The 25,653-nt window shown below is 46.3% G+C and overlaps 1 protein-coding gene across 8 annotated transcripts in view; it reads right to left on the reverse strand.

Moving 5' to 3' along the window:
* Positions 1-18,791, reverse strand: part of nrxn2b (neurexin 2b) — a 659,388-nt gene extending 640,597 nt beyond the window's left edge. For 3 of the 8 annotated variants that reach the window (XM_086197053.1, XM_086197050.1, XM_086197047.1), the window contains exon 1: positions 18,583-18,787. The gene's annotated coding sequence lies outside the window, so the exon portion shown is untranslated. Of the gene's footprint in view, positions 1-18,582 lie in introns of all 8 variants that reach the window. The other 5 variants (XM_086197052.1, XM_086197048.1, XM_086197055.1 and 2 more) reach the window with 4 other exon arrangements.
* Between the last annotated feature and the right edge of the window lie 6,862 nt (positions 18,792-25,653).

The raw sequence follows: 25,653 nt of genomic DNA on the forward strand, positions 1-25,653 counted from the left end.
GCACTCATAGCCCTGCGCCGTCTCTGCTCGCTTCAACACCTAGCAGGTTAAAAATTAAAAGCTGTGGCCCATCAGATGAATGTACATAAGGATTTACAGCCTCGTCCTCAAAACTGGTGCTAGCCTCTACATTTCCACGATATCATCAGGTGTGTGTCTCTACAGCGAGTTCCTCCCTGTATATCACAGCTTCGGCTCCAAGCGAATAGAGACCGATGGCTAACAAACACAGCAAAACTGAGAGCAAACATCCGCACTGCACGGTCTCTCCTCTTATTCTTTATCCAGTCATATGATCATTCTTCCCCCAACGCTTTGTTTTGAGCTAAAAACAAGCCAACCGTAAGTCCTGGCTCAGTGCTTAGCTGGTACGTTCAGTTGAACCACACGCTTGTGCTCGTCCACGAGCGGCGCCAGACTGTAACGGTCAGTTGTTTTTAACCCAGTGGTCATGGCAGATGTGTATCATAGCACAGTGGATGCCTCAGAGTTAAAAACCAACATTTTTGGGGCGTTTTTTTCGTTGTTGTTCGCCATCAGTCCGAGCGCTGCTCAATCATGTGTGGCTGGCTCTTTCTGCATTCGGGATCACATTGAAGCTACGCAGGCTGTTTGCAGGATCCAGAGATACAGAACAACCTTGAAGGCAAAATAGACTTAAAGGGATGAAGTCTTTTAACAGCACTGTTTTCAGGTTTTTCTTGAAGTTGACATAGTGCAAATAAGTTTAAATTGGTCGACCCAAGAAAGGGTTACACTACAAACAGCGTTTTGTATCCCATATTAAGTGTAAAATAAAAAAGTCAGGAGTATAATGATGAGTTTAATGGTCTGACTCGCCTTTAGGATCTTTATATCATCACGGAACATAAAATGTTGAAGAAGCACTGACTGGGAAGTGAAGCAGGTAAAAGACTGCATTTGCCTCGGAATACCACCTTAAATGCTCTTTACCTTCTTCCCACCCTTTCACCTCCCTCACTCTCTTCTGCCGTGACACCGGGCAGCTGTCCCTGTGCTGTGCCACGGCCGATCGGGACCATCTGCAGGGTTGGAAAAGGCATCATCTGCCACATCAGCACACTGACTTTACCCTTCCTCAGGTCACAGGTGACGCCCTGGGACATCAACAGGCCACATGCACGGGAAAAAATGGATGCACATGCTGATATGCATATGGATTCATTTGCACATAAATTATGCTCTAAAACAACCTGTAGGCACTTTGGCTTTCTTGCTGAAATGAGCATCGTAGGCACTGTTATGCAACTGTGTTTTAGTGCAAAATGCATTTAATCCCGCTTAATGAGCACTAAAGACAGCATTTTATTGTTTGATGTAATCTAATCTGCCCATCTTTAGCCACACGGCTGTGCAGTTATTGTACATGGGCCACCGCTCCTATTGTCCATGAATCACTGGTCTTCCATGGAACAGATCCCGATGCCACACATGTGATGAGACACAACGTATGCGACGTAAAAGAGCTTACATAGATATTCCACAGATACCTTAAGTGCTCTAAGAGGCTCGGGTTTAACACTCCGTGACCTCATCACCACATTTACACCATGACCTGATAGAAAATCACCAACCCAAACATCAAAGTGTTCCAGTCAGCAGTTCTGGCCCTAAGCCTCGATTATGCTGCTTTAAGATGTGCTTGAATTTTTTTTTTTTTTAAAGGGAAAAAAGCAACATAAGATGCAAAGAAAAGGGGAGGAAAGGGGTGTGTGTGTGTGTGGGGGGGGGGGGGGTTCCTGCACTGTCATCACAAGGAGGGCTGAGGGCTGTAAATCAGACATAATCGTAGTAGTCTTATCCCACAAAGGCCGCAAGCCCTTCCCATCGGCTTCACACAAGTCAATAATGAATATAAACAGTAGCTTAGGCTACCATCAGCCCAACACACACACACACACACACACAGGTTTTCTGCTGCATTTAGAATCAGGCTTGACTGGGTCATTTCATGGCTATTCACTTGCCGAGATCTGTGCTTAATTTGTGCAGCAGCAGTGATTAAAGGTGTAAGCGCTGTCATGAAGGTAAACAACCACAGGGACGACCCAGAGTCAGAATCAGAGGGGAAATTACAGAAAGACACCTGGTGAGACAGAGGAAACTGAAAAGATTGGAATATGTTGCCAATGTATGCAGCTCACACACATACAGAGGCAAACCCTCCTCTAATCTACCTGAAAGCCGGGGCAGCAGTCCAGGGCGTTCAACCATCAACACATTATCTCCTGATACACACAGAAACTGAGAATGGTGCGAGGCAGTGTGGAGCTAAGTGCTGAAGAACAGCTCGTCTGTGTCCGGCTCCAGGGAGTGGAGCTGTCCAGGGTGCTGCAAACAACTGGCTAGTTTGAAGGAGGACCGAAGGAGTGGACCGAGGGGAGGAGTGGGCCGTGAGGAGGAGCTGTCCAAGGTGCTGAATCCACAGCAGACCTCTCCTCTCTGCACCTTTAGTCCTGTGACTTTCCTCCAACAGCCTCACGTAAACTGCATTCATTCTGAGTCTTAGCAGTCGGAACTTGTGAGCTGCGTGTAACAGGTGTTAAATTACAAGTACATTTCTCTTACAATAAAAAGTAACAACACACTCCAGCAGTTCCAAAAAACTGAATTTTGTCAGTCAAGCGATTTTCCTTTTCAAGAACCAACACATATGTTTTCTAACAGCGACCTCCTCAACCTCATACAAACAATGTGGAGAAGGAAGAGCGCATCGTGGAACCGGAGCGGCGAGTGGACGAGCTGGAGCAATACTCCGCGTGAGTGATGAGGTCATCACCGGCGTCAACGTCAAGCTGCACTCCTGCAGTATGCAGAGAGCGGGGAGCCCAGGGAGCAAGAGAGGCGCTCAATGGAGCAACGGTTAGCGTCCTACCTCCAAGGCAAGGGGATGGAGATGGAGCACACTGAGGGGTGTCACCCGCTCCCAACAAGGAACAAGAGACCAAAAGCTGTGACTGTAGGATTCGTAAACCGGGAAAACAAGATGGCACTTTTGAAACAAGGACGCAAACTGAAAGGAACGGACGTTTTCCTGAACGACCACTTAACCGGAAAAATGCTGACATCGCAAAAAAGGCAAGACAACTCAAAAAGCAACTCAAGACCCAACACACCTGGGCAGCAAGTTGTAAGATAACTACACATCCAAGGCGCACAACACACCTGACACACGGACTACATCAAGGACAACGATGACATGCTCCAGAGAACTCGCCACCAGAACCAGATGGAACTGGAACTTCTGAGTACAAGCAGCACAACACAACAGATCTCAGTCCAGAACCAGATCCTGCTGAAGCAGGCGGAATGAAGGGGAGCAAAAACAAAAAATGCTTGGCTCACTAAAAGAATAATAAATGCCTGTAAAAAGAAAATAATCTCTCAAATTGTTCATTAAGTTAAAAACCGCAGAAGCAGAACGAAGACACAGGACCTAACGAAACAAATTACCAGACTTCATAAGAACTCGCAAAAAGCTATACTATAAAAAAAAAAATACAAATAATACAAAAGGAGCTTGGGACTGACTGAACAAACTTAATATAGCAAGGACGCACTGAGGCAAGCTATCCTGACCATTTCCTGGAGAAGACCAGTGAAAATCACACCACGGACACGATAACTGTCAAAGAAAAGAGGCATCAATAACATTCATTAAATCGAAATAAGACCGAGGCAACGATGTCTGTAAATTCTAAAACCAATTCAGAACTGGAGATGAGAAGACATTTTTAGGAGTTCTGATCGACAGAATCACCCTGGAGACACAAAAAATATCTAAAATCTCCAAAAGCCTTTCAACTATCAATAAACCGATACTTTATACTCTCCTTGGTACTCCCATGGGGGGGGGGGGGGTAGCAATGCTCAATTAATCCATTTGTCACTCTCCATTCCCAGGGAGGGATTTCTGGAACGCTCATCTGTTCGTTCCGTCAAAACTCTTGAAAACCCACGATCTTGTAAAATGTCATACATCAACAATCTTATTCAAAGCGTTCAACAAATGACGACCAAGTCATGCGTTTTCACAATTAGGAGAAAGCTCACAATCTGAGAGGTTATGGAGATTTTCTATTACCAAAAGGTTGCGTGTGTGTGTGTGTGTGTGTGTGGTGGGACACTTTGGAGCCGTCTGGACACCCAACGAGCCTCCACGGATTCAAACTGTTCCATAAACACGCGGTCTGGTCACGGTGGGAAGAAGGCAGGTCTTCATTCCACGTTGAATCAGTTTCTGTCTCCAAGTGTCGACGTCTGCTTGCTGTCCCTCACCACGCCGGCGTGTGCGCTCCGTTTCCGTGCCGCTATCGTTGTTCTTACCCCTGCTGGTGAGAGCTGTTCCTCACCACCACTGTACAGTAGTTTGCTACCATTGTTATGAACTCATAATTATGTAGTAGTAATACCACCTTGACTGGACTATTTTCTGTTCTATTTGACTTTTATTATACAATACAAATACTGTGGAATCATTCTGTTATAATCTAGCAGGCCTTGTTGGTCATTGTTCTGGTTTCATGGTACAGACAGTAGGAAGTATTTAAAAACTTCAATGATTGATGGAAAAACTGGGGTGGGATTAAGTCAATTTCTTCACACTCCTTTGAGTAAAATTAATGAATTCATCTGAACATCAAGCCCGCACGTCTCCCATTCAGAGAGTTTGGCTGATCAGTTTTTGCTGTACGCAGGTCACATAAATGCTGTACTGCTGGAAGTAAAAGAATTCAGAAAACGTGGCCGTCTCTCTCTGCGTTCTCCCAGAGAAGAAACACAGGATCTTTGGAGAGTTTAGGACACGCATTTGTCAGAATCTGATGGGCGAAATACACATTTTGATGAATTTTCACTTTCAGAGTGTTGCATAAACAATGTTGTCAGTGTCAAGCCGACGCCAGCAACACCAGAGGCAGTCACGAGCACTAATCCTTGGCTTTTTCTTTCCTATTTCTCACTCTTTTCAGTGTTCTTGTCCTCAGTCTCTGTTTGCTTTCCACATTAACTGTCAGCTGCAGTGTTTTGTTTCCTCCTCCTTTTGTTTTTGTGTCTTCTGTGTTTCATGGTTTTCTTTGGCCCATTTGCAATCAGCTGAAAGCCTCACTGGCGGCAAAAATGCAGATGAAAGGTTTGGGTAGAGGCCAAATTGGAGGTAGCCTGGGAACCAGACAAATCTGCTAGCTCATGTTTTATTTGCTCTGGCAGATGTTCGGGTGGTGTCAGGCTAAACTGTCAGCTTACTCAGTCAAAAATTATGATTTTAAAAGTAGATCTCACCGTTACAGCGCAGGGGTGCCGTTTAGGTCGACCGGCCAGAACAGATCACCCAAACAGCTCGTCCGTGTCCCTCGGGGCTCGGACGGTCACTCTGTCCCCGACGAGAGGGCGATTTTGTCGTTACGGAACAAGGGAAATGATGAATGTGAAGTTAAAATTCAACAAGGAAACGGTTAGATACCTGTCCCGTTAAAAAAAGGCAGTTTTCTTTTGTGAGTTTGATGAAAATTATTCATGCCCAACAGGAGTGCATGCGTCTCCAACTAAATGTTTGCGCCGAGAACCTGAAGCTCTGTTCTTACTCTTGATATATTCCTTTTTTTAAAATATTCATACAACTGAATATTCTAGGGTTGTTGTTCTAAGGGAAGTTATTTTGTCAAATATACTGGTGCAGAATAAAATCAGAGTAAAAATGCAGAGTTGGAAAAAGAAACATTGTTTCTGCCTGTTGTCCCCAGAAGAATGAGCAGATGGGTCTCAAGTGACAGAGGAGAAAATGACAGATATTCACTTCTAAATGACACACGCCATCTAGAGGCCACGGCAGGAGGTCACGTGATGCTAAGAAGAGGAAACCCAGGAAACATCTGCACAGAGGTGGAGGGAGCAGCGAATGTTAGGGGTGACTGATCTGTTTTGAGCGTCACTGCTAGCTAGCAGCTAACTCATCTCTTATAAAAAAAAAAAGAAAAAGAAAGAAAGAAAATGACCTGGAAGAAAGGTGCTGCACCCCCAGACAACTGAGGGGTGAGAGCATTTTATCAGATCCGGAATATCCCGAAAGACGACTGGAATATTGTTCCAGGAGCCAGATTAGATCCGTTTAAACGCTTTAAGCTTCTGTCGGTCTTCAGACTCTCGGGATCAGGACGAGGGAAGTTGACGAGGTGATTGTGGATGGCAGGACACGCTGTCTGATCCCACTGTTTCAATACTCAGGAAGCCCCAGGCGCATTACAAGGGTCGGTGATGTTTAATCCATCAAGTTCTGCGATTTATCGTTCAACATCTGTGGATTTAAAGTGTGCAGCGCAGCCTGAAATTGACGCTGGCGCCATTAATTTCTGCTCAGGCTCTTCCTGCCAACATGGCGGCATAAACAAAACGAGCACGGAGCTCCTTTGCATGCGTTGGCTTCCTGTTTGTCAAAATACGGCTCCTACCTGAAATGTGGTCTTTTCCAAACCAACTGAATATCCACACTGTGCTGAACATGTGACCTCTCAGGGCTGACCTCAAGACTCACGTAGCTGTTGGGTCTGGAGAACTATGGAACACTTCATGGTCATTTGTTCCTCTCACCCCTCCTGAACTACAGCTCCTCACCAGAGACTGAATATTCATGAACAAATAGCCTGAACTCATCTGCAGCCGACCACCTTCTCCTCTCAGCGAGGAACAGAGACTCCAGGCCAACTTTATTCACCTACATCTCCACCTATAAAGACCTGACAAATGGCGTGTTTAGCCCAGAATCTTCTGTGACTTTGAGCTCGGCTGTTGATGTTCATTTGCGTCGACGCACTTCCTGCGCGGCGGCTACTTCCAGTCTCACTATGAGCAAGCGCAAAACCCATCTGCTTCACGAGACATTTTCACTGGAAACATGATCAAACACTTGCCTTGAATGTTAAAATAATATTGGCCAATAAAAAGTGGAACACACTTCTGCTGAATTAAATACACGCTTATACAGCAAATCAACTAGAGCCTAATGATTATTGGAAGAAGGTAATTAACACTGTGACCTCACAATCACTATGTATATTAAATATGGGGAGAAATGTCAGACTGTCCAGCGCTCTGCCTGCTGTGAGCCACAAGCTTCAGAGGTGAGCAGGGTGCTGCTGTGCACCAGGACGCCGGCACATTTGTGTCCCTCCAGAGAAACAGTACGTTTGCTGCGGGACCGTCAGCGGTGCTGAACTGACAACCACTGACAGGACTGTGTCGGTTCTTGGCGCCCGTGAAATACGTGACGGCGAACGGCTCAACGACAGAGAGCAAAAAGCACGTACGTCCTTGACAGTCGTGGCGTCTTTGCGGTCTATCCCACAGTACATCTTGCACCCATTGTTTCTGGTTCAGTTGCAATGATCTGAACCAGAGCGGCTGGAGGTGGCGATGTACTGCGGAATGCGCCAGCAGCACTTAATGACATGAAGGAAGGTCACCGAAATTCTCAGAGCCGACTCTCGTTTAACTGCAGGCAGGCGTGGATAGAGGAGACCTGGAAACAATAAACACCCTGATGACATTGAGAGAATTCCAGCAAGTGTTCTATTTTTGTTCAATATCTGGGTAAAAGCCTGACGAACACAACGGGATTTTCTTGTACTTATTAATTTTATTTTTTACTTCAGCCACTGCAGCTTAGCAAGCTTTTGAGCCTTGAGCTGATTTTTTTTTTTTTAAGTAGGCTGCTAAGTATTACTGCTGTCAGCCTCTAGAAAACTACAAATGCCACTGTCAGGGTCTCCATATGGATTTGCTTCCTCAATGTACACGTTTCCTTGAACATTCTATATCACACCGCTAACAGCAAAAGATGCAAAGTGGTGCTATGGTGGTAATCATTCCGTTCTATAATCTGGTTCTCACTCCTATTTGGCGGCTGGTTGCCGTGGCACAGATTTAGTGGAGATATGCCTCTGTGTGGCAGCGTGAACTTCTTCGTTCTCTGCGCTGACTCAACGTTGTTATTTCATATGAGCGCAGCTTGGAGGTGGAGGCAGCCCCGTGTTCAGCACGCTCTTGTTCAATGTACTCAGACACCATCACCAGGAGAACAGTGATGGCTCGTGCCATTAATAATGGACGATTTTCAAAGAGCTGATGTGATCACTTTCAAGCCTTTGGAAAATATGAAAAGAATCATTAGTAAAAAAAAAAAAAAAAAGTAGAGAACCCTGAGAACAAATGAATGCTAAAACAGGAAGCAGCAGCAGATCTTAATGGTGGAGGAGAGGGCAACTCACTCATCCTCCCCTTCATGTCTCGCCCCAGGCTACACAGGTGTGATTAAGTCTTCTAGATTGATGGCGGAGCAGTTAGCCGGCCAGTGCTGGGTAACTAGAGCAGGAGTCCGCCTCACAGCCAGCTCATCAGTGAGGCGACAAAGGCCTTGGTCAGAAAGTGCAGGTAGTTCCACCTGACAGGTGTGCTGGCCTTGGTACCTGCAGTATGATGTCCCCTGCTTTAACAGCAGGGGTGGAGCCAGCGGTCCTGCTAGCACAGAGAGCCCCAGACATGGAGGGACGTTCTGCAGCTATTGCACAGTTTTGAAATTCACTTTCTGCGACACATCCCGGTATTGTCTGTAAGGCTGGTACAACAAGAACTGGTATCATGGTATTCCGGCCCCTCCTGGGACCCTCCTGGGACCCACAGTCCTCAGCCTGCCTCAGCACCACCGTGCATGTGGAGACAACGCTGCGGCACCAGAGGGAACTCTCGTGTGAGACGCGGTGTTACGAGGCTGGAAACTAAGACGAAATGACTGCACGAGAAGTAAACGCTGTCGGACACCAGAGACACGTTAGGAGAGCTCGCACCCGCCAGCCCTCACCCCTCACGACCCGCTGACGGCCCTGCTTCCAGCCACACTCCGATGTTTGTTTGTTGGTTTGTCCGGGGGGGGGGGGGGGGGGGGGTTAAACTTTCAAGCTAGCTTCATAAATTCAGACCTCACTTGTGCGTCGTCGGCTGTCCGTCTGTAGGCGTCCATATCTCCGTGGTCCAACCGAGCACCTCCGAGGCCTCAGCGGACCTGTTCCCGCTGTTCCGATCATATATGGTCCGTGTTGGTGAGTTGCGGGTTCTGGGTCCAGCCAAGCTCGCTGAGCAGGCGAGTGGAGCTCCCTGACACGCCTGGCGGCTGATTGGACCACAAGGAGCGCACCTGCGGCTGTGCTACGTTTGAGGGCTCGGGCTTCTCCGTGAGGGCTCGGTCCTCTCCGTAGGTGCAGCCGAACCCTCGGCTACAGTACCCCTTTCCAAAGTCTCATGTTGCGTTTAAAGTCCCATGGATTTTCTGGTGTGGATTCTTCAGTTTTTGTTTAAACCCTTCCTGATTACTAAATCAAAAACAATCAATGTCAGTACTTCTCAGACAGAATCCTTCTCGCTTCTCGTCCTCTTAAAAACGTTCAGATCATTCATGACTCATCCTTCATCTCCTGTCCTCATTTTGCTTCCAATGAGAATAATGTCTTTTTTTTTTGTCCCTCCCTCAAGCATCCCATGATGCTCTCTGGGTGCCGGGCCCTCCTGGATCTACAGTGACAGAAGCGGCTCTTCGATGGTTTCTGAGCGTCACACAGACAACGTGGACCGACCCACTTCACTACCACAGAGTGATAAGTGGAGCCACACAATTGAATTATTAATATTCAGGTTAACAAAGGTTGACCTGGCAACCTGCATTTATTGACCGCCAGGTTTGTTTTGCTTCTATTGTCTGATTCTTTCCTGGACTGGTATTTATGAGCTAGTCTGTGTGGTGACAAATAGCTGCTCCTGTTGTGGTATGATGAACACTGAATAGTGAAATTAATATGACAGGCTGATGAATCTTCCGGTTCTGAGAAAGAAACTGGTGCATCTTGTTCCAGTATTTCAGATCAACATTCACTGAACCTACTTTGATTGTGGCATCTGAAATAATTCATCAGATTATCTTGGAACTGAAGAAGGAGTTTCGGTGGAGGATATTCCGGGCAATCTGCTCCGTCAAAAAGAGAGGAGCATCTCTGCTGCTGCTAGTCTGTATATTTGCCGTCTCCCACGCTTCACAGCTTGCTGTACACCGGGACCATAGCAAATCGTAGAGTTATTCCCGGAACTCACGGGGGAGTGGGAGGTGCAAGTCACCATGCATGCCAGTCCCCCAGCACCCATGCCAAGTGGTGTGTCATACCAGCTTGAAAGAGCGGGAAAGCGCTAAAGAATCCTGGACTGCTCCATTTGAGCAAAGGAGCGCGACAGGGAGACAGACTGGGAGAGCTGGTGAGTGCTAAACCCCAACAATTAGCACCCCCGATGAGAAGCGTGGCCCTGATCCCAAAACAATCGGATCTGGGCTTATTTTATGTCAGGGCTATGATTTGAGAAGCTGCAGCTTTAGGCATCATCACACCGCTGAAACTACTAAAACAGTGATTAATTCACAACCTGGCTGTAATTCTATCCTCGTTTATCCAGCTTTGCACTGCTCTTCACAATGATTAATCTGTGAGTCACACAATCTGTCCACAACGATGTTGAGTCACTGATGACATTTCAGTTTTTTGTTTTGTTTGACTTAGAATTATTGATTGTGCTGTCTTTACAAATTCAGCAGTTCCTTGGACAAACACCACGATTTTCCTGAGCTCTTCTCCCGTTCTTCTCATGAATGTAGGCAGTCCACCTGTAAGTTAAGAGAGGAGTGGACGTCCCCGCTCCCTGGTGAGCTCCACCTCCTGCATCGTCCTGCTGGCTCAACACCAGGAGCTTTCCTTCCCCTACGAGCCGTAGGAGACGCACCAAAATGAACCGAACTCCCTCACAACCTTGGCGGAGTCCTCCAGCGAATGTTTCGTGTTGGAGCCTCATTCCTCTGAGCTCTGGTCCTGCATGAAAGCAGCATTCAAAGCCTCCGGTTAAAGCTGTGGTGTCCCACTTTCACACTTCAGCTCTCAGTTCACTTTCTTAATCTAAGGTGCAAGTTGGGCTTCTTAAAGACCAAAATTGTACAGTTGAGGTAACAAACGCTGCTTTGAGGGTAACTGTGAGTACAGAACTCTTCTTATCTAGTATCATTTGATTTATAAACTCAAAATGCAGATGGTTTTGAGAAGCTAAAGCATTTTCCAGGACAACAGCTTGTGATCCACGGAGTGCACCGGCTCTGGTCATCCGTCCCACCTGGCATACGCATCTGGATTAAAACAACACCTTTGGCAGTTTTGGGCTCTCCAGGCTGCAATGCTGGGAATGAAACAGTCCCTGTTTTTCTCTCTGGACCAGGTGATTTATCAGTTTGGGACTGACTAACACAACTAGCATGAGGAACATGGAAAAATGATGATACCCATGTCAGCAAATATTCAGCAATACCGTAGCTGAAGTGAGTAAAGTCAGTTTCTGTTCAGGTAAACTCATTTTCCAGTCTGCGCTCTCTCATCAGCTCCCACAGGGAGGCCAAATCATCAGCTTTCCATGCTGCACACCACTTGCCAAAAATATCACCAACACAGCGCTGGTTGGCAGACTTTTTCTAATGTTTACTTGCATGCTTCAGGAGGCCAATATGCTTATAAAATGGTGGCTTTCACCATTTTGTACTTGAAACTAACAAGAGGGAGTGCAGCTTCTACCTCTTGTGCTGATGAATGCTACACTGAAGCAAGAGGCGTCACAGCCGCTGTGAGCTGCTGCTTTTCATGAACACATCAGTGCAGAGGCTGATTTCAGCACCAGAAATATAGGTTGTACATTCATCATGTCATGAGACACCTCTGCAGCACTCCAGGTGTATTCTGGAGCTGCTCAGTGCATCTGGGTTCACTCAGCGGGAGCCTAAATTTCATCCGTGGCGAACCTCTGAAGGACGGAGGTCACAGGCCACTGTGCAGCAGCATCTTGGGCTTCAGCCGTGCCCTGTCATCCATCTCTATCCGTCTCCCAAGTTCCTCCTTGACTTATTCGGGTTTATGTGAAGGGTTGGTCAGGCATGATGTTTTATCCACGTGCAGGGATGCTTTTAATCCCACCGTTATGGTTTAGTGCGTGCACTGGGATTATTGTATGTATTATTGCACTTCCTTCTTCCTGAAACTGTCAAAGGCTTTGTGATGTGTCATCACTCGGTCCTCTCTTCCTTCTCTTGGCGAGCGTTTGGTGTGTACAGTTACTGAGGAGCGCCTCCTTCTACCTTTTCACCTCGTGTTTTGGGATCTGTGACGTTTTGACTGCTGGTGGGATGCGGTGTCACAGGGGGGCGTGGCTACATCAGCTTCGCCCTCTTCTCCTCAATAGTGACCGACAGCTCTCAGAGGAAGCCTAGAAAATCCTGTGGTAATGGATTATGTGATCGTTGTTCATACTCGTGTGACCGTCTCCTACATGAAGGGTCGCTGGCTGGATCATTGCTTCCCCCCAGAAACTGTGTCAAAGCGTCCTTGAGCAACAAACTAAGTGTCTTACTTTAGACTGTGAATGATTAAAAATTAATTTGATCAAGAACAAGCAAAAGAAAATCACTGCAGCTGTGAAATCAGTGCAATGATCAGCTAAAAATCTCCAAGTAGAGAGAAGAATGCAGCCAAAAGAGAAGGCCGCTGTGCCTCAGAGCACCTATTCAGCAAAGCTGTCTGGATGGATTGTTGGATTGAAATAGCTGGACAGAGATGGAGGGGGAGCCGGATGGTTTGTGATCCTGCTCCGGCCTTCCCTCGACTTCATCCTACGCCTCTCACATCACTGTGACACATTCAGCCTTTGCTTTTGTACTTTTCCTCTTCAGACAACCAAAGTGGGAAATCAGCACAAATGTGACACAGGATTCTTTTTTTTTTTAAACAGTCAAACAATGAAGCAGCATCAAGAGAGAAGCCATTAAAGCTTAAGTTTGATGATGAAAATAAAGCAGACTCCCGCTTTAACTACAATAAAAGACAGGGAAGGATGCAGCATGCAAATAAAACACTAACTACATAACGGGCTAAACTTGATTGAATAAGAGGGCCAATTTCCTTCATGTTTCTCCTTTGAATTTCAAAATGGTGTCAGCAGTCTTCACTCACTCGCGCCTCTCTATTCCCGGGTAATTGTTTGACCTTGCCTTCTCAACCTATGTCCTTGGCTGCCGAGGGTGCTTGACGTGAGAGTTCCATGGGATAAATGGTGGCTATTCCAGCACTGTGCCCTGTGGCTGTCTGCAAACAGTGTCATCATATCAGTGATAAGAGAAGTCTGATGAAGTTATGCTGGCTGCACAAACCCAATACAGACCCCAGCAGCAGGGTAGCAGCAGCGCCACCTCTCTAAAAGGAGCCATTGTGCCTCCCAAAAGCCTTTTCCTCTCTGCAATGAAGAGGCCATTGTGGTGCACAGAATAGCCATTCCTCTCCATTCCCTGGCAGGGAAAGTGCTGTCATGTTGGGGCTGACTGTGGCAGCGGTCACAGCAGTAGACACGATATCAATATCATGACCCCCATCAGCCCCAGACTGCCCCCTGTGGCGTTCTCGCTTTTTCCTACAGACGATCCAGGCCGAATGCAGCCAGTGACTTTAGCGCAAAGAGCAGGTGCAGTCTGGTACTGGCAATAGTAACATTTCAGAATAGTATTGGAACTCTGGAATTTTGGGATGTAAAGCTCAACTTTGAAGATGTTGTATTGATTCAGCCATCACTGCCAGAACGGACGAAAGCCCTGTGGACGTCCATGAGTGGAATAAACTGGTGCTGAGGCAGAAACACAACATTTTACTTAAGGGTGCTTGTGTAAGAGCAGTTCCTAAAGTTTTTCAAGGTGCTCTACTGAGGGTCAGCCAAGGACCTGGAGAGGTAAAAAAAAAAAAAAAAGAAAAGAAAAGAAAAAAGAAACACTGAAGTTTTTATTAAAAGTCCAAAAAGGGTGTCTGGCTGCAGGTCCCAGGCCAGCGCGCCGGCTCATTTATGACACAGAAAAATCACCGGAGAGAGCAGTTACATTAAATTGTTCCAATCGGAAAACATTCTCACAATATGCTTTGTTTGATCAGACCATGGATCCATTAAGCCAGGAAAGAACACTAATATGGTTTATGATGGATTAGATTGCATGAGACTCCAAAAAAGCAGTAAGTAAGTGATGCTAATGTCCAACACTCGACTTAAGAAGCAAATTGTGTAGTTAGCTATGCAAGTGTTATGCAAACAAACTGGATGATTATGCAAAACTAGAAATTGTGTGGATGAGTGATATCCTACAGCACAAGGATTAGTTACTAACACCCACTCTTCAATTATGAGCATAAAACTCTTATGTGGGGTTTTTTTGTGTCCCATATCCCTGTTATACAACCTGCTCCACTTTGAAATTAGATCCATTCAGAGCTAACCACGTACTCTGGAATGGATGGCTGCAATTCATACAAAGACGGGGGGGGGGGGGGGAAGCTGAGGCTCGTAACGATTTGGTGTCGCAGGCTCTGCAGTGCAAAACACCAGTGGTGTGTCACTGCAAACACTGCGTGGAGGGACTGATGTCGTGATGCAGTTGGATGGGGTGCCACACCGTCAACAGTGAGGTCCCATCAGTCCTCGGCGGTCTAGTCGACACCAAAAGGAGATGACATTAAACTATAATACTTCCATTATTGTACCCCTCTCCTTGTAATCCTGCAGTTCCAGGATCTCAAGTGAGCCTCTAAAAGCGAGGCAGTATGGCAATACAAATATTTCAGATCAGGCTCTCACTGGAGGCCACATAGAACATCTTCATTAATTCATTGGCAGTGGCTGCTACTCAGATATGAAAAAAAAGGGGGGTCTGGGACTACATAGTTGCGAGAGGAAAAACTCCTATCAAAAATTCAGATGTACTTGCGAGCTGTGCGGGATGAATTCATGACCCAATCATTACGGAATACAGTGGGGTATGCGGCACAGATCCAGGGTTTCCAGCAAGTCTCGCAACAGTTTCTCAATTAAAAAGACCAAAGGCAAGTTGTTAAAAGCTTTGCCAGGCTTTGTACTCAACTGGTGCGTTCACATGACAATTTTTCTGCAATCAACAGCAGACAAGAGATGTGCTAACTTTGACATCCTCAATAATAAATGTCCTGCAGGACTGGCTAATATTAGTCCCAGTGTAGCCTTCCGCCGCAGCCACACAGGAGGGAAGGGCGTAACTTGATCAGATCAATAGGCCACGCTCTGTCTTCCTTTAACTATTTCTCTCTTCCCCTCGCAAATCCATCCATAGAATCACTCAAAAACAATGAGAGGTCCTTCAGTCTCCATCACTGGCTCTTCCTCCTCTACTCTGACTGCTCAATCAAAAGGGAAAAATGATAGAAGGGCAAGAAAAAGAGCAGGGCGGGCACGTCTCCCCTCATCATGGCCCCTAAAGCTAAAATGGAGGGCGTGAGTAGTTGGAGGAGGGAATCTTTCATTTTCCTATCGGATTTCCTCCCCTTTTATGCAAGTGCCTGCCTTCTTTATAGCTCCCCTAAGCTCCTTTAACCTCTCTTCTGTCTCTCTCTGCAGGGAGATGGTGGACGGATGAACAGGAAGATGGATGAGGGCCAGCCTGTGAGCGGCAGAAGAGTGAGTTAATGAGGCAGATTGCTCTCTTCGCCGCCATGCAAGGGATTACCGGAAGATTACCCATTCTGATTCTCTTCTCTTCCAATTTCACTCGCTCACTCTCTGTGGTGGTAAACCGGACAGGCGCGGTGAGGTGGGCTGGGGCGGGGAGCGGGGGGGGGGGGGTACCTCTGCTTTTGATATAAGACAGACAGTGCCTCGCTTCTCTGTCAAAGGAAAATGACAGCAGCTCTAAACACTGACCTGTGAAAGAATAGTTTCTGACTGACGCTTCCATCTGACAGCTGCTCGGAGGGTCTAAATATACCCAACATGAGCATGAATATCTTATTATACTCATGAGATGGCGCCTCTTTTGCTGGGATAAACTCCATAACAGATTCCACCCACAGAGGCACACTCAGCGGAAGTCACGTGACTTTGAAAAGGTTTTGTTTGTCCACAATGTTGAAATGGCATACTGATTGTGTGTTGACCCAGAACCATGACATTTGAGTTGAAAAACTGGAGATTTGTATTCAGGAAAGTTGTTTGAGGCTGCATATTAGGGGGATGAACAAAAGCAAAGAGAGGCCCAGGACCTCAAACACACTTTTTTTTCACTCACTGAATAACAAACAGTGGAAAGGTCTGCAAAAATGACTCAAATCAGAGGTGAATTTGCAATTATTATAAGGCTTCTCAACCCACAAAGCACTGCTAAGCACTCTTCATGAAGTGCACTGAAAGCTCCCAGAACACAATTGGGATCATGTATGGGGCCCATTTTCTGCTGCCAGCATCTTTTCAGTGCATGTGTGTGTGTGTGTGTGTGTGTGTGTGTGTGTGTGTGTGTGTGTGTGTGTGTGTGTGTTAATAAAAAGGGTGGGACACCATTTAGGTATTTTCAAAGCTCTCTAAAAGGGCCTGTTAGCCTCAGCTGGTGGACGGTCATTTCTGTGAATTTAATGCAAAACTAAGTGTTGAAAAGCAACACAGATGGAGTCCCAATATTTTTAGCAGGGGTGAAGTGCAGGTGAGGTCCTTCAGCATTGACCTGACAGTCCACACACACACACTCTCTCTCTCTCTCTCTCTCTCTCTCTCTCTCTCTCTCTCTCTCTCTCTTTCTCTTGATTGTAGCAGGGGATTTTAATTCAATCAGGAAGAAGCTGGTGGAACAGACACAACCACTTCCTGCCTGTCCCAGCCACTGGTCCTTTCAGTTGTGTTTCCCTCGAACTGGTCGAGCCATGAAGACGATTTTCTGTATTATTTTACTTCATTTGCACAGTGAGAAAATGCTTTGTCAGTGTAATTCACCAAGTGAATTCAAGTTAAAGAGAAACAGTATAGTTTAGAAGTAATCAGGCTCCTGCACTTTTTGACCAGAGAGAGAAACTTGAATCCCTTTCAGTGTTTCAGATTTATTTGGATAACTGCACAGTCAGCGTTTACTTTCAGCCCACAGGAGCAAAGACATGGAAATGGAGTAGAAATACAATCAACCTGGGCGTGTTAACCTGGGCAGGTGCACCAGCACAGCCCCACTCTGACAGCCCAAAACACGGGAGGCGTGTGCCGCGCGTTCCACCAGCTACGGCATCTCAGTGGACGTACTACGTGTGTCATGGTTCTAGCCATCCTGCAGCCCGAAAGCGAGGTCATGTGATGCAAAAAGAACAGCCGTGACTGGTCAGGGTGGTGCTGCAATGATCCCTGCTCTCCAGACCTGACAGGCCTTGTCTCAGCGCTGCTCACACACTCAGTGAAATCTACAGTTTATGTCATCCTCAGGGACGGGAGAATGCAGAGGAAAAACAGTTTGGAGTCCCTCCTTTTTCTTTTCTTTTTTTTTACAGAACCATTTTGCGACCTCTGTGGGGGTCCCGACCCGCAGGTTGTGAACCATTGTTCGACCCATAAAGACCCGGTTTAAGACATGAGATCACCATGCAGACATGAACAAGGACGATGTCACATCTGAACGGTTCGGATCCTGTTAAGCCCTCCCGGAGAAGAAGCGACCCCGCGCGCCTCGTGACGATACAAACACGCAGCGCTCGACATTATCCTCTGATTTCGTGCAGACGCGTCGTTACGCACGCCAGTGTGTGTGTGTGTGTGTGTGTGTGCGCGCACGAGTGTTTGTGGTGAGGGGGCGGGCTAGTGACACGTCGGGGCGTAAGAGTCAGTCGCAGTCTGGTCCGCGTATCTCGATCTCCAAATATTCCATCACACCACGCTGATGACAATCAGGGGAGAGAGAGAGAAAAGAAAGAAGAGAGGGACACGGAGGGGGGGGGGTTGTTTGAGAGCAGGAGAGATGACGGGGAAACCCTCCAGCTGCTCATCACCATGCAGCTGTGCAGGGAAGAAAGTGTCCCCTCCGGTGGTCCAGTGTTTATTTTTCCTTAAATTTAGAGGTGGACGGGGGGGGGGGGGGGGGGGGGGCAGTGTCCAAGTGATCTAAGCTGCATATGATGTATCACTAAATGACACTGGGGGTCCAATAACAGTAATAATCCTGAAATAAAACCACAACCATACTCATACTAATACTAATACTAATACTGGTAACTGGTGTGTGCCGCGGCAGTGAGAACCTGTAAGATTACACTCCTCAACGCACCAACACATCAACTCAGATGCGCTCTCTCTCTCCAGGCACAGCGGAATGTCTGTCCCCTGCTCTCCTCACTGTCACGCGTGGCTCCAGAAACACATGTATCCATCATCCTCTCTCCCACACCGGATTCAGCGTGTCTGCCCTCAGACCTCAAACCACTACTCGGCGCCTGCATCTCATCCAAATATTCACCCCATTACGCGTCGGTTGTTGCTGGCTTCCTCTCTACAGAGCAGATCCAGAAACGGCTCTTAATGAACTGTGAGTGGGTTTTTGGCTCTTCTCACTATCGCCCGTCATCTTTTAGGAGGCAGTTACGGGTAGCGAGCGGTCCTCTCAGTCACCACAGCAAAGAAGAAAAAAGTCCTTACTTGTGTTTTGCTGCAATCCCTCCGATATAATTGTCCAGACCGGCTGAGCTTTGTAAAGATCCCCACATGTGACCTGGTGCAGGTCTGTGTTTCTAGTCTTTATCCAGAGCGTTGGGCAGACCGGGTTTTCTTCCCCCCCCTTCTCTCCTTCAAGACAGATGTGAACGGTCCTGGCCGAGTCGCTCCACCTGCATCCCCACCGTCAAGCCCACCGCCCGGCGGAAAACACAACTTCACATTTGTTCTTTCAGATTAAAAGCCACACCAGGATACGTGTGAATCGAGCTTTTATTGCGGAGAGCCCGTCTCCCTGTTTCTAGTGGACGCCTGTGTTGTTGTGGGATGCTTTGACGCGCATCCACCTGCATCCACTTGAGTAGGAGACGGCGGCATCAGCAGCAGTGGACGCGGCACCGCACTGAGGAGGCCGCCCACAGAGACACGCCCCGCGCAGGCTGGAGAAGGGTACTTCACCCAGCTGAGGGAGAGGAGGAGGAGGCTGCTGCTGCTGCTGCTGCTGCTGCTGAGGGTAATCAGCACGGAAGGTTTTAGATATAAATAGGATCAAGCATACGATTGTGAAGGCTAAAGATGCAGCAGGGAGTCACGTCGAGGGAAAAACGCAATATTAATCAAAAGTGGAATTGTTTTTATCAAAGACTGATAAAATGTAACTGCTGAGCTGATTGCATCCGTTTTATTATCTAAAATGAGAGAAGATGCTGAAAGTAGTTAATAAAAAGTCTGCATAGCTCCTTTATGTGCTTTATGCTTCAGCAAAGCTTTACATTGAGAAACACGTAAAGGGATAATTCACCCAAACATGAAGATTCAGTTATAATCTCCCCCCTCGTGCTGAAGGAAGTCCTTTTTAGTCAAAGCACTGCCTGAGTTTCACAGGTGAAGGTGCTGCGATCTCCCCAACAACGCAAGTGAAGGGAGTGATCCAAACCTACAAAAAAATGGAAAATAAAACCATAAAACGCCTCCGTACTGCTCATCTGATGCCTGAAGGTGCCGCATTGTTTTGTAAAACGCCACCTAAGCCACGTGTTAATGAAGCTAACAACATGGCGTAGGGGACGTACAGTATGGAGGTGGCACTGCGCAGGTGTGCATCGGTGGTTCCAGAGGCCAATCAGCAGGGAGCTAGACGTGTTCAGGTAGCCACCAGGAGGAGAGGGGTGGCTAACCATCACTACAATAAATTACAGGCAATTAAACAAAACAAGATCATGAGTTCCATTTCATGCGCATTCTTGGAAAAACAACATTTTTGTCTTTAAGTCATCATTTATTTTCTTGGACACTCAAGATTTCTGCCCAGATGGAAACAAAGAAGGTCGAATCCTAAAGTCTTTTCTTCACTTTTAGTGCATTTTTGGAAGAAAAAAATATATAAATTTACCCCAACATTTAGCATTTTTGCACCACAGAGTCATATTATTCCAGAGCTCTCACAATTCACAATAGACCTTCTACTTTTCCTCTGATATTGGTATAGTTTTAAAATTTATAGATTCATAAACTGACATTTCAAATATCACATATTTTCAAAGGCATTGTGATTTTGAGAGGCAGAACTGTTTGTTCAAGTGGAACTGGAATCTTTTGCTGAGATAATGTGACTATCAAAGCCTTTATAGCTTCTTTTTATGCGTCAGATGGATAGAATCTCGGTATTTTCGCCTCTAAATAGACGGCTGCTATTTATTTGATCTGCTCAGTTAATTGCGCGACGATTGTAAATCTGATCTGATTAGATGAATTTCTGAGACACACTCAAACACTCTCTCTGCATCTTCTTTTCAGACAACAGGTGGATCAAGATGTGTCCAGCCCAGCCTTTCTCCTGCACCATCGCCTGTTACCGTGACGACTGGATCATTGCCATCACTCCTGGCAAACACAAGTGGGACCATTTGATCTGGACAGAGAGGGGGGTCGTTTGAGTCAGGGAGACCATTTGAAGCAGAGACAGCAATCCTCTCCTGCTCTCCTGCTCTCCTGCTCCTACTTTCTCTTCTTCTCCCGTCTCATCATGTCCGACACCGGGCTGACAACGTTACTCATTAGCGCTGCAGCTCTCCGTGGCGTCTCTGTTGTCGGGTGCACTGACTGGCCTCAGCGAGAGACCACATCATCATATCCCGCATGATGTCAGCAGAGTGCTCGTGTCAGCCTTTTCTCCTCATTTCCAGGACATCATTCATCCTGTGTAACAAGATCTGCATCTGTTTGTTAAGCATTTAAAATCAACTAAATATATGGCTGGTTCACACTTTAGCGGGTGATCCATCAGAAACCACTGGGAACCATTGAACACACACACACTATTGACACACCGGTCAATAATGTGTCTTTGGAGTACTTTTACAGTGTGTACCATCCATCCAGGCATCAGCCAGGTCTGTCTTAAAGGTCCGCCCACGGTAGAGGCGAGCGCTCGGGCCCAGTCAATGAGCCTGGAGGGGCTGCATCAATCACAGCCTTATTGAGCAGCAGGTGTGAGAGCCGGTGGCACCTCGCAGAAATCATTCCTCAAGCCGGAATATGAGATTTGAATATTACTGGTTGATGACAGGTGGCCTGTTGTGTCACTGTAGAAGACAGCTTTTTAAAGAGGAACTTGACAGTCAGAGTGGAGACCACAAATCCTGGCGTTCAAGGAACATTTGACTTTCTCAACCTAATCCTTGTTCACTAAAAGGGCGACTTTAGTTTTATCAACCTGGAACCCTTTCTCCTGTCCAAGTGAGCGATGGAAATAACCATTTTTGAAATCACTCCAGTTTGGTCTCTGGGCAATTATAATAACAGTCTGAGCTTGTCAGTGTGAAAAAATGCACTTTTAGTGGGTGTAATTTGACGGTAGCCAGTTGCCCCATTGGATTACATGATGGCCGCAGTGGGCTGCAGGCAGCTCTGCTCCTGCCCCAGACTGGAGACATTTAAAAAGTGGTTATTTCCATCCCTCACTCAGATAGAAAATATGAGGAAAATAGACTTCAGATGGGGAAAAAAAAAATAAAAAGAGTTTCCTGTTTAAGTGACCAAGGATTTTCAGGGAGAAAGTCCGATTTACTTGTTGCATTCTTATTGGATGAATTACAATCAAAAGAGGAGTCGCTCTTCATTTTGTATGTCCAGGTACATGAAAGCAGGTAATGGATCAGGGCTGCACGGGGCTGAGAGCTCCAGCTAATTCCGAATCGGCAGCAGGCGTCGTCCTGCTTGTTGTTGAGAGCTGCGTGAGTGGATGCTGGTGAGTGGGCTTTGGGTAGAGGAGAGGGAGTCTTTACCCATCTCTAGAGATACCGTGGTGGAATCGCCAAACCACTAAGCTGGATAAATGACAAAGAATAAAATGGCTCTTTTAAAATCCAGTACTAAACCTAAAGACAACTAGTCATTAACGGGTGGCAATTCAGTAGAATTATTAAGTGGTCGTATTCTTTTTATCTGATCGAATTAATTCCCGATTTTAACTGGTCTATTCCTCTGGTAATGTTTGCACCCCTGTTAAGAAGTATTTATACACGCATGAAATCCTTATAATGCAGTATAATAGATGTTTGTCCTTAACCCCTGAACATAAACCACTGGCTGGATGGAGAAGGAGCAGTGTAGTGCACACAGCACGTGTGCCAGCTTGACCACCTCCAAGATGTCACAGGGAAAGAACAGGCTGACAACAGAGGAGACACACCTTCTGCTGCTCCAACGTATTTATTTAAGGATCATGACAACAGAGGTTAGTGGGCGGGGTTACTCTCTGCGACTGCTAAGCAACTCTACGGAGCGAGGGATGGGGCGATCAGATGCTCCGAGCCGGTTCCTTGCTTCAGTCGCTGGATCAATATTTAGCTTTAGATTGATCGTGAAACATCTGCATCCAGCCTCCTCACTCGTGTGTTTCCAAAGGATCACTTGCCAAAAAAGGGTGAGGAACAACATCTCTCCCACGTTGTACGTTGCTGATGTGGAGAATTCCAGGATTTGTTTGCACATCCACAAGTCTCCTCCACCAGCTCATAGAAGTCTGAATTATAATCAGAGAGGCCTCTTATTTAAATGATATTCCTCAGAACTCTGCGTTTCACACAACTCCAAATCTCTGCAGTCATTTTCAAATGTTTCCTTCAATCAAATGTGATTCGGCGCTGCTGGGTGAAATGAGTTTTCCATTCAAAGGCAACATATAAAAGAGCTGAAAGTATTGCGCAGCAGCGAGAAGTCAACTGGGTGTGTAACACATCAAATATCATCAAATAAGTGCCAGCCTGTGTTGTGATCTGATTTGAATCCAATAGAGATTTCATGCCTTTTAAATATCAGAATAACTCATTCCGGTCGTATGTCTTCCACTGCATTAATTTAATATTCGCTTCATATAAAGCTGGTTGATTTGATTCTGTTTCACTCACGAGTAATTCATTTCATTGTGAGGTGACCATGTGAGCTTATTGTTTTTAGTCTCTCTCCATCCTGCTAATTAAAACTAATTGAACTGAATTGATGGCAGCGAGATCTCCAATCACAGCGATACCATCTCAGACCTGCTCATCCCTGAAACGAGACAAATCGAGGGTGCCGTGTTTAATCAGACGTGGCAAAAGTCAACACACCAAATCAAAAAAACAAAAAAAAAACAACAAAAAAAAACAACCCTTGTTATCATTGGTGTGAGCACATTATCACATTTCCATCAAATTCACAAGAAATAACAAGAGGTGACGGAGCACAGGAAGAGCAGATAGGAGTATTTAAAATGCGAGAGTATTTGTCACACCCATTAAAAGTCTCCATGGTTCCAATCTGTTCTCTCTCTCTCTCTTTTTTTTTTTTTTTTGTCAATTTCAATTTTGTGAGATCACGACAAGCCATTCACCAGCAGCGGACAGCGTGATAAAACCAACCTCAAGAAGAAAAAAGTTTCAAATTTTTAAGTTTATATTAATTCATATCTTTTTTTTTAATTGTTTATTTGACAGCTACAATAATTACACAGCACGAGAATTAGCTTTGACTTCATTAGCATCTGCAGTCACTGGGCAAAAGTTTGACATCTTGATGAGTCGTCACATTCTGAATGATTTTACAGGATGAGAAAAGACAGCAGTTTAAGTTAAAGGAAACAGGACGTTACTTTTTAAACACGTGTTTCAGCCCCAGCTGGAGCACGGGGTCTTTCTGTGTGAGTCTCCATGTTCTCCCTGTTCCTGCTGGGTTCTCTCTGGTACTCCAGCTTCCTCCACAGTCCAAAGACATCAAGAGGGACCAGGTTAATCCAGACTCTAAATTGACCGTAGGCGTGGCTGGGAGAGCCAATGGTTGTCTGTCTCTATGTGTTGGCCCTGCCATGGACTGGTGACCTGTCCAGGGGGAAGGCTGCTGGGATAGGCTCCACCCCCACCACCCTGAACAGGAGAAGAGGGAGTAGATGGATGGATGGATGGATGGATAGAGGGATGGAAGGATGGATGGATGATTAAGGGATGGATGGAGGGATGGATGGAGGGATGGATGGATGGATGGATGGATGGATGGATGGGTGGATGGATGGATGGCGGGATGATGGATGGATGATGGATGGATGATTAAGGGATGGATGGAGGGATGGATGGATGGATGGATGGATGGATGGAGGGATGGATTGAGGGATGGATGGATGGATTGAGGGATGGATGGATTGAGGGATGGATGGATGGATGGATTGAGGGATGGATGGATGGATGGATGGATGGAATGATGGGTGGATGGATGGATGGAGGGATGATGGATGGATGATGGATGGATGATTAAGGGATGGATGGAGGGATGGATGGAGGGATGGATTGAGGGATGGATGGATGGATGGATGGATTGAGGGATGGATGGATGGATGGATGGATTGAGGGATGGATGGATGGATGGATGGATGGATGGATGGATTGAGGGATGGATGGATGGATGGGTGGATGGATGGATGGAGGGATGATGGATGGATGATGGATGGATGATTAAGGGATGGATGGAGGGATGGATGGATGGATGGAGGGATGGATTGAGGGATGGATGGATGGATGGATGGATTGAGGGATGGATGGATGGATGGATGGATTGAGGGATGGATGGATGGATGGATGGATTGAGGGATGGAGGGATGGATGGATGTTTCAGGCTCCGCTGACTTCTATTGTAGTCAAGTATATTTGTTTTGCAGCAAAATGGAGGAGAGGATCCATACCAACAGACAATACACAGTGAAGACATAAATGGAACACAGATGCAACAAAACTAAAAAAAAAAAAAAAATCACATACATTTGGAACACATCAAGAAATAAAGAATTGATCAAAGCAGGGACACAATATTAAACCTGGGACCTTCCATTTCCCCGCTGTAGAACCAGACCGTGCAAAATTACATTCAGTTCCACCAGGAGACGCTGTTGTATGACATGTATCGTCGATATCAGTGGCTCGCGCAATCAAGCTGATAAATGATCAATAAGTGATTGGGGAATGGCAGATTTGCACGCTTGGACTGTGGAGGGAAATGGGAGTTTAATTTGGGTACAAACAGTTGTTCAGCCTTTAACCACTGGCAAGTCGAACAGAAAATGTTGGGTTTTTAATGAGATATTTCTTGATGGAAGATGTGATTGGACTTTAGATGTCAGATCTCAAATATAGAAAAATATAAAAGGAATACCAAGTCCTCACTCACCAGTGATGGAAAAACAGTCAGTCGGTTCGTTCAAATACATCTCAGACAAGGCAAACTTTTCTATCACGTATGGGAAATGGAGATGCGCATGGAAATAAATGAGATGAAGTTGCATTCATGGTTGCAGTGGGGTTCTTCTGTGAGTATAGCCCAGGACGCGTCTGTTCCTCAGTCGCACCGGAGACGGAACCTTGTGTCCAAGTCCTCCTGCGCGCTCATGCGGAACAGGCCTGGTCTTCAATAGAGAAGCAACGCCGACAACAGCACCTTTTAGTGCTTAAGTGAATTCATAGCTGGGTGTTTTCTGTTATCAGTTTAATTTTCCTTCTTTGTCTCATTCATTTTTGGTGGAAGAACTTT

Source organism: Aulostomus chinensis, chromosome 24, assembly GCF_037954235.1.
Source record: "Aulostomus chinensis isolate RoL2024-O1b breed Wild chromosome 24, RoL_Achi_v1.0, whole genome shotgun sequence".
NCBI lineage: Eukaryota > Metazoa > Chordata > Actinopteri > Syngnathiformes > Aulostomidae > Aulostomus > Aulostomus chinensis.